This window comes from Orcinus orca, chromosome 11 (assembly GCF_937001465.1).
Source record: "Orcinus orca chromosome 11, mOrcOrc1.1, whole genome shotgun sequence".
NCBI lineage: Eukaryota > Metazoa > Chordata > Mammalia > Artiodactyla > Delphinidae > Orcinus > Orcinus orca.
In genome coordinates, this window is record NC_064569.1 from 86375915 (window position 1) to 86384544 (window position 8630).

Consider the following 8630-nt stretch of genomic DNA (forward strand, 5'->3'; position numbering starts at 1 on the left):
AAGAGCAATTTTCCTTGCGGGAACTCATTCATCACGTAATAATTTTTGCCTTGTGGAGATATATGCATACCTGACCTTGGAGCACAGACTTGATCCATTCTAATCCTTGCTCCATGACACACATTCATTGTTTGACCCGTAGGCAAGGCCCTCTTTTTATTAAGATATTAATTTATTTTAAATAAGACTGTAAGACTGGGGAACAGAACACTGACAGCAGCTTACACCCACCTCTGTAGTCCTTCCGCATCCCGTCCCCTGGCTTCCCTTCATTGGAAGAACTACTTTGTAGCCCTAGAGTATATGCTTGTAGGCTGTTCCATTTGCTGAATTTCCAACATCAGCCAATCAGAGCCCTGACCATTATGTATTGTCTGACCGTCCGTTTGGAAGTTTGTCCTCTCCATCTAGGACCCCTGAACCCCTTGTTCTGCTCTGCCCTTGGGTAGAGGAGGCCAAGGTGTAGGCTGGCCCATCTGGACAGGCAGTGCTGGGAGCAGCTCAGGGTCAGATCTGCCTGGGGCGGGTGAGTGGGAGGGTGGGATTCCAGCTTGGTTCTCCTGAGATGTGAGGGGAAAATTTGTCAAGGGAGCCTGGAGGAGGGGGAGGAAAGGGAAAGTTGGGGTGTCAGCGGGAGAGGCTTCAGCAGCTGGGAGTAGTTTCTAGATACCCAAGACTCAAGATTTTTTTTAGCTGAAAAATGAGGGGCAGAAGCACCCAGAGGTGTGTGTCAGAGGGAAGTCAGCAAGGGGAGGACGGAGGCACCCCAGTGCAATATTTAAAATGCATCACTCCTTTGCTTAAGAACCACATGCATTATGGCGGCGTGAACATATGTTCAGGCAGTGGGTTCTAATCCCAGCTTTATTAGTCGTCTGCTCTCAGACAAGTTACTTAATTTCTTCACCCTCTGTTTCCTCATCTGTAAAGTGGGGCTAATCATACTACTGGTCTCACAGTGATGTCATAAGGATTAAAAAGAAAACAAACGTAAAACTCTCGGACATTGGCCTACACTAACCATGACATAAATCATAGACTGTTGTTACTCATGTTGGTATCATTATTAGGAATACAGAATGGACTCTGAACTTCGTAGCATGGCAGAGAAAAATCATCTGTGATCTGGTTCTGCCTATTCCTCTTGCCTTATCTTCCCCCTTCTCTGCTTTATGGCCTGTGATCTGGTAAGGAATGCTTACATCACCTCCCAAACCACACAGCAGACAGCTTGGGCACACGTGGCTTGAGTGGCCTTTGCTCGTGCTGTTCCTCCTGCCTAGATTTCCCTTCCAACCTAAGTGGATGAAATTGATCTCCTTGTTGTCCGGGGGCACCCATCTGCACTCAGCTGCTCTGAGTATTGGCTGCTCGTGGCCCACTGCTATACTCTTTTCCACAGAATTGCCCTTGATCAGGAACAGACAAGTGACTCCATATGGCTTAGCTGTTAGTTGTGGAAATTGGCAAGTACGTTAAAAGCTGGCATGAATTTTTACTGGTTATCTCCTCCACAAAATGGTTCCAACTTGCGTTTCCAGCCCCAGGGCCTGTCCCTCCTTTCATGGACGCCGCACTCTCCCAGTCTTCATGACTTGCTCTCTTCTGCTTGCACCTGGCTTTCTTGCTTCTGTGCACTGTGTCATGCTGTTGGATGTGCAGGGGAACCTGTTGATCTCATTTCCGCAGGTGATGTGCAGGGGAACCTGTTGATCTCATTTCCGCAGGTCCAAATACAATGAAGTGGCTTAAGAGCCTGGCTGCATTAGGTCAGACACTGCATGGCTGCTGTTTAAAAGCAGCATCATCGGTTGGACTTGATCGGAGACCTCAGACTACCCGAGCCTGCCTTTCAGGACCTTAGAGGTCAAGCGGAGCCTGGACCATTTCCTTAGTTTGAAGCAACTGGTATATTAAAAAGGAAGAAATCCCCCAATATTGGTGGAATTAAATGTTTACGTAAGTTCACATTGGATGGTAGTGGCTCTCTGTATTTCTATGTATAAAGTCAGTTGGAGTAATGCCAAGAATTTAAACTTGAGACCTTTTTGACAATGGGGTTTGGGCCAAAGAACCTTCTTGTTTGCCCTGTGTGAGGCTCTCCTTGCCTTGACAGTGGCGTTTGACCTGGATTCTGTCAGCTGGTCCTTCTGTGTTATCTCATTCAAGATGGCACTTTTGGCAGCAAATCAAAACTTCTTATCTTATACCTCTGAGCATTGTGTTCCCCACTGTACAATCGAGACTTCCTGTTGGCCATCCTTTCCCGTCCTCACAACCCCCATCTTTTAAAAAACAAATTATGGGGTAACATCTCATGAGTACTTTCTGTGGCAAGAGTTTTTCATTAATGGCCTCATTTAATCCTTTCAGCTCTCCCTAAGGGGTAGCTATTGTTGGTCCCAATTCACAGATGAGAAAAACTGAGGCTCAGAAATGTAAGTGAGCTTGTTCGAGGGCCTCAGGCAGTTGGTTAGCGGCAAAGCCTGTGTTGGAAGCCAGGCATCCTGGCTCTACAGCTTATGATATTCACCACCTCACCCTACTGCCTCATTTCTGAGAGAAAGCTATGCCTAGGAGCCTCCTGGTCCATCCCTAACTCAGCTGCCATCTCCTTTATGGGGTCTTTTCTGGTTACCTCAGCTGGAAGCTCATTCCCTTTTAACTCATCGTCCTGAGCACTTTGTCTAAACCCCTCTTATAACGCCTACCACCTTCTTCCATTTCCTATAATTATTTGTGTCTATTTCTGAAAATAGGACCCTTGTCTGAGAACAGCACAAAGCCGTGCTTCTAGGGAGGATTTTGTGTTTCTGTTAAATGAAGGGAACCCGCTGGTCACCCTCAGGGGCCGAGCCCTTGGCTGCTCTGTGTGTGTCCCGCGCAGTGTGGTGCATCTAGCCATGCGGGCGACAAACGTTGCTGACTGACTGGTCGGGGGGTTGAGGGGCCTCCCGAGCATGGTTTTCTGGGTTTTTCTGTCTTTCACATGCAAAAGGTCTCGCTTTGTTTTTGTTTTTTTGGTATTAAGTTTCTAAATACAGAAGTTAAGAATTTTTCCTTTCATAAGGTAGGAAATACCCAATGGAAAACAGAATCTTGCCAAAACCTTAAGAAAATTCTCGTCAAAGCTCTCCTCAGAACTCCCGGGAGTCTGTTGAAGCCCAAAGGCCCCAGGTTGAAACTCTGACAACCCGAAGAGGTCTTTCTATGGGGTCTCACTGGGTCCGATTCCGCTGGTGTGTGTGTGTGTGTGTGTGTGTGTGTGTGTGATAAGTGTCTAATAAGGAAAGCAACAAGTTAACATCTTTTAAACAGGCCTCCCCAAGAGTGGTTACTTTCAATAGCAATGGACTTCGTGGGGATGTGGTAGTAACAGGCTGAGGAACTGGGCTTTTAGGGCTGCTTCTAAGTAGGATGGAGACATAGGTGCCGCCCACTGGCATGTTTGGATGTCCCCTTTCGGATCTCTTGGCCAGTTTTGCTGCTTCCTCACCCAGCCTACCATCCATTGTCCCCTTATTGGCCCTTGTTTTGAGAAGCCCTGACACTGAGGCACCCGACTCTTTCCTCCTACTCAGGACCCTTCTGACCCTCTTCCCTCCCAGTTGAAACGTGGCCATCCTGTCTCCGTTTCCTCAGGGCCTGCTCATGGAGTCTAGCTAATCTGCTAATGCGATAATGGGAATGCATGTCTTTCTCCCTACCCCAGATAACATACTTGCATTTTATTTTTGCTCAGACACAGACAAGCGGGGAGCTTGTAGGAGCAGGGCCAACACTATTAGATAGCATCAAAGTTAGCAGCATTTCCCCCTTCTTGTTATTGTTTTTGCTTTAAAAAAGCAAAGGACAAGCCAACCAACAAATAAAACAGAAGCTGTTTTTCAAATTCAGGTCCACTTCATGGTTCGTTGTAGCTCTGGAATATTTTTCCCCCCATTGGACTCTTACATAGCAAGGCTTTCTCTTGCCTGTAGGTTGTACATCCTGTTTTTCTAGATGATTTGCATAAATGAGAAAAATGTGTTTAAAATATTCTCCCCTCCCTCACAACACAGACAAGATGCCCATTTCTTTCCATCTCCTTTGCAATAAGACCCTCCCAATGTAAACTGATACATCCACTACGGAGAACACTATGGAGGTCCCTTAAAAAACTAACAATAGAGTTACCATATGATCCAGTGATTCCAATCCTGGTCATATATCTGGAAAAGATGAAAACTTTAATTTGAAAAGGTACGTGCACCCCAATGTTCACAGCCGCACTATTTACAACAGTCAAGACACAGAAGCAACCAAAGTGTTCATCCACAGATGAATGGATAAAGAGGATGTGGTACATATATACAATGGAATATTACTCAGCCACAAAAAGGAGTAAAATTGTGCCATTTGCAGAGACTGTCATACAGAGTGAAGTAAGCCAGAAAGAGAAAAACAAATATTGTATAATATCGCTATATGGGGAATCTAGAAAAATGATACAGATGAACTCATTTGCAAAGCAGAAATAGAGACACAGACATAGAAAATAAACATATGGATACCAAGGGGGGAAGGCGGGGAGTGGAATGAATTGGGAGATTGGAATTGACATATATACACTACTCATTAGATAACTAATGAGAACCTACTGTATAGCGCAGGGAACTGTTCTCAATGCTCTGTGGTGACCTAAATGGGAAGGAAATCCTAAAAAGAGGGGATATATGTATATGTATAGCTGATTCACTTTGCTGTACAGCAGAAACTAACACAACATTATAAAGCAATTACACTCCAATAAAAATTAAAAAAAAAAAAAAAAAAAAGACGCTCCCAGAGGGGAAATGACAAGCATTGCAGTTCTCACAATCCAACTGCCCCGGCCCCACCCTGCTCTGAGAAATCTAGGGATGTCTGTGCAGGATAAAGTGTAGCCAGTTCTTTCTCATCAGAGCTCTGGCCCTTGTTCTTCTTTGGCTTCTTTCTGGCCAGGCAGCTGAGATGTGAGTCTAGAGAATTCCCTTTGCTCATTTTCCCAGAGCCACCCATGCCTTGTCTTCTTCCTCCTCCCATCTTTGTCCTCTGAGATGCAGGATGCCCTCCACTAAGGGGGTTATCTCATTTCCTCAGTCTCTAAGGAAGGAGAGGAAGAGCCCATCCCATGGAAGAGAATCAGAATCATTTCTGCTTTGACCTCTTACCCAAGCCACACTACACCTACTTCAGTAGCCCCAGTGTCAATCATTGTATGTTTGATCTGGGTGAGACTTCCTTCCCCTTTAGTGGGGAGCGTTGACCTTCCCCTAGAGGTTGATAAAAACAAGGTGAACACTCTACACTTCTCCTTTCTAGACAAGTGGCAGACATCACTAATCAACTGATTTTCCACTGAGCCTCGGGGAGGGCTGCACCCCAGCAGACATTATCAATCTATTGGAGTTTGCACTGGAGAGCAAACACATTTGCCATCCCTTGCATATTGATGCTTCTGTGTTCATGTAGGAGGGTGGGAACAGGAGCAGTTCTTGAGCTGCCTGTAGCTAACAAGATGTGGAAACTGGGGAGGAAGGTAAAAAAAAAAAACTGTTTTCTTAGGTTTCATGTGAATCTAGCTTTAAGGCCAAAAGCTTACCTGTTCTGGGCCTGACTGTAGCATCTCCATTCACTTCCTGCTGAATAGGAAACACAAAGTGCAAGAAGTAACTACCCTTAGGGTAGCAGTAGACACGCTCTTTGGGGAGGAAGCAATAAGGGATGCATTACAGGGACGCAGGCAGCCAGAGGGTCCTGGAGGAGGAGGAGGGAGGGGGTCAGAGGCTGGGACTGGCGGGTCAAGCTGGAGGGATCCAGTTCCCTGGCAGCCCTGGCGGCCCACGGTGATCACGCAGAACAACACGTATTCTCCTTGTCTGCTGCGGGTATTTAGACGCCACTGGAATGTCCTGGCAGGACTGTCTGTCCAAATCCATTCAAAATAGATTTTTGTGTCTTCGATGGGGAATTTTGGCCAGAATCCCTGTCGCCCCCAATTCGGTGAGACAATCTCCTTTCCCTTCAGCTTATTAGCTGCCTCTCTGTCAGCGTCTGGGCCTTCGCGTTCCCTCTTGAGCCAGTTCAAATGATCTGAAGCCGTCATAAGGATTGAGGTGGGTCCTCACAGCAAGGCTGAAGTGCCCAGATGCGTTTATTTAAAGCAGCAGCCTCTCCACAGGGTGGACACAGCCCAGTGCTGAGAAATTGTGTTCTCGGCCAGGATCTCCCCACTTTGCTAGAGAGCCAGGAAATGGCTAGGAATGTCCAGAGCCAGAGCAGAGGAAAAGAAGGAGTCAGAAGAGAGAAGCAGAGCCCATGTAGGAAACATCCTCTCAGGATTTACTGCAAGACCAGCTCCTCCAGTCAACGTGCCTTTTTGGAGGGCTGCTGCCTGGGAGCTTGCTGTGCCATCCGCAGCTGATGGAGCGTTGACACGTGCCAGGTGCTCCTGGGGGCTCGAGAGCTGAGGAATAGTGAATCCTTCCCTCCAGGAGTTTACAACCAGACAGAAGAGATGACAAGTACAAACCTAATGAAAATTAAAATGTGGAGAAGACAGACAGCTAAGAGATGCTAAGAGGAATTCATGTTACATGGAACTACAATCTTCTCTAAAGGCTCTAAGAACTAGATTTTGAGTTGTGTGTGTGTGTGCGTGTGTGTGTGTGTGTGTGTGTGTATTTATCTAGAGTTCTCTGTGCTCTGGACAAAGGGCTCTCATTCTCAATCTTGGCTTCTTGGCTGTACATTGGGGTCAACTGATGAACTTTAAGAAGTACTGATGCCAGGCTCTGTCTCCAGAAATTCTGAAGCAATTGAGTCTAACTCTAGGGGGGAATCCCATAGGGATGGGCAAGGTCAAGTTGTGTGATTGGCTGGCCTCTGGTGCTCATCTGATTTGATTGATAAGTTGGAAGAAGGGTGGTGGTATGGAGGCGAGTGCAGTTTCTGTGAGTCAGATGGGAGGTACCATCTTTTCTCTGCGGGGAGGTAAGGAAGGAGCTGGTCTCTGGGTTGTGTTTTCATGGAAAACGGACCCACAGGAGGCAGGGTTTCACAGTCCAAAGCAACACCTCCTTCTTCTTTAATATTAACGTGCACTCCTGGGAGGACTGTTCTCATTTTCCCTCACCCCATTTTTCCATTCATTCTTCCCTTCTTCCCTCTTTCCCTTCCTTAAACCTTTATCTACAAACACTTACAGAGCATGTACCATGTCCTGGGCACAGTTATTGGGATCCAGCAATGAACAAGACAGATTAGTTTTTGATTTCAAGATCGGACAATTTGGCTGGTTCTTTAATCTCTGCCTGGCCCTTAAAGGTTGCAGCTGCTACCTTTGAGGCAAAGTGTCATTCATTCATTCATTGATCCATCCATTCAACAAGATTTCTTGAACACCTACTCTGTGTCAGGCACTGTTCTAAGTGTGTGGATACAGCAATGAACAGACAGGACCTCATGAAACTACCTGCTCTCATGGGGCTTCCATGCTAAAGGGGGAGACAGATAATAAAGTAAGCTGGTAAATTATAGGGTGTGATGGATGATGATAGGCAATAGGAAGAAAAATAAAGAAGGAAAAGAAGAGGGGTGCTAGAGTTTGATTCTAAACAGGTGGTCAGGGACGTTCTCAGTAAGAAGATATTTACGTGAGGACTTGGAATCAGGGAGGCAGTGAGCCATGTAGGTACTTGGGGGAAGAGCATGAAAAGCAGAGGGAATAGCAAGGTCAAAGGCTCTGAAGGGGCATCCGCCCAGAATGTTTGAGGACCATCAGGGAGGCTGGTATGGAGGGAGGGAGGGATGGAGTGAGCAGGAGTGTGGAGGAGAGCAGGTCACGGGAGGACTCGTGGAAGGCGAGGTACTGCCTTCTGACACCACTGTGAGGACAGTGGCGTTGGCCATTGCAGGGCTTTGAGCAGAGAGCCGTATCTGACATGTCTTAAAAGGGTCATTTTTGGGTGCTGGTAGAGAACAGACTGGGGGTGTGGGCAAGGTGGGGGGCAGGAAGGAGGAAGCGGAAAGCCCGGTGTGGAAGTTGTTGCTAGAATCCAGGTATGAGAAGAGCGTGGTGACTTGATCTAGGGCATAGCTTGCACGGGGCAGTGGCAAATGGGATTCATATCCCTTGTTGTCGTCCTAGCTCAGCCACGAATAGTAGACAGATCTGCCCTAATATTTTCAGGAACAGGGGCAAGAGTACAAAATGGAGGTCCCCAAACTTTCAAATGGTTTAATCAAGCTTGAAAACTTAAATAAAATTACTTCGTTCTTCCTGCCTTGGCAATATACCTTCAAAATGACAAAATAAAAATTATTATGGTATGATCGTGTTTCCCTGTAGCCACTGAGCGCCTGAAAATCCCACAGGGTCAGGGCTTTCTGCCTCCACTTTGGCTGTGAACTGTTCGGGATCACGTGTGATTGACCCATGGGAGCCGATCGGCAGGATGCATTCCCCTCCCTTACTTTCTATTGGTCTATAGATGCCTCTCTCTCTCCTTTTTTTTTAAAAATAAATGTGGGTTTGGGTCCAGGACCTACTTGCTGCCTTGGGATCAAACAGAGAGAACCAAGGTTACTTTCCTGAGTTTCAGGAATGG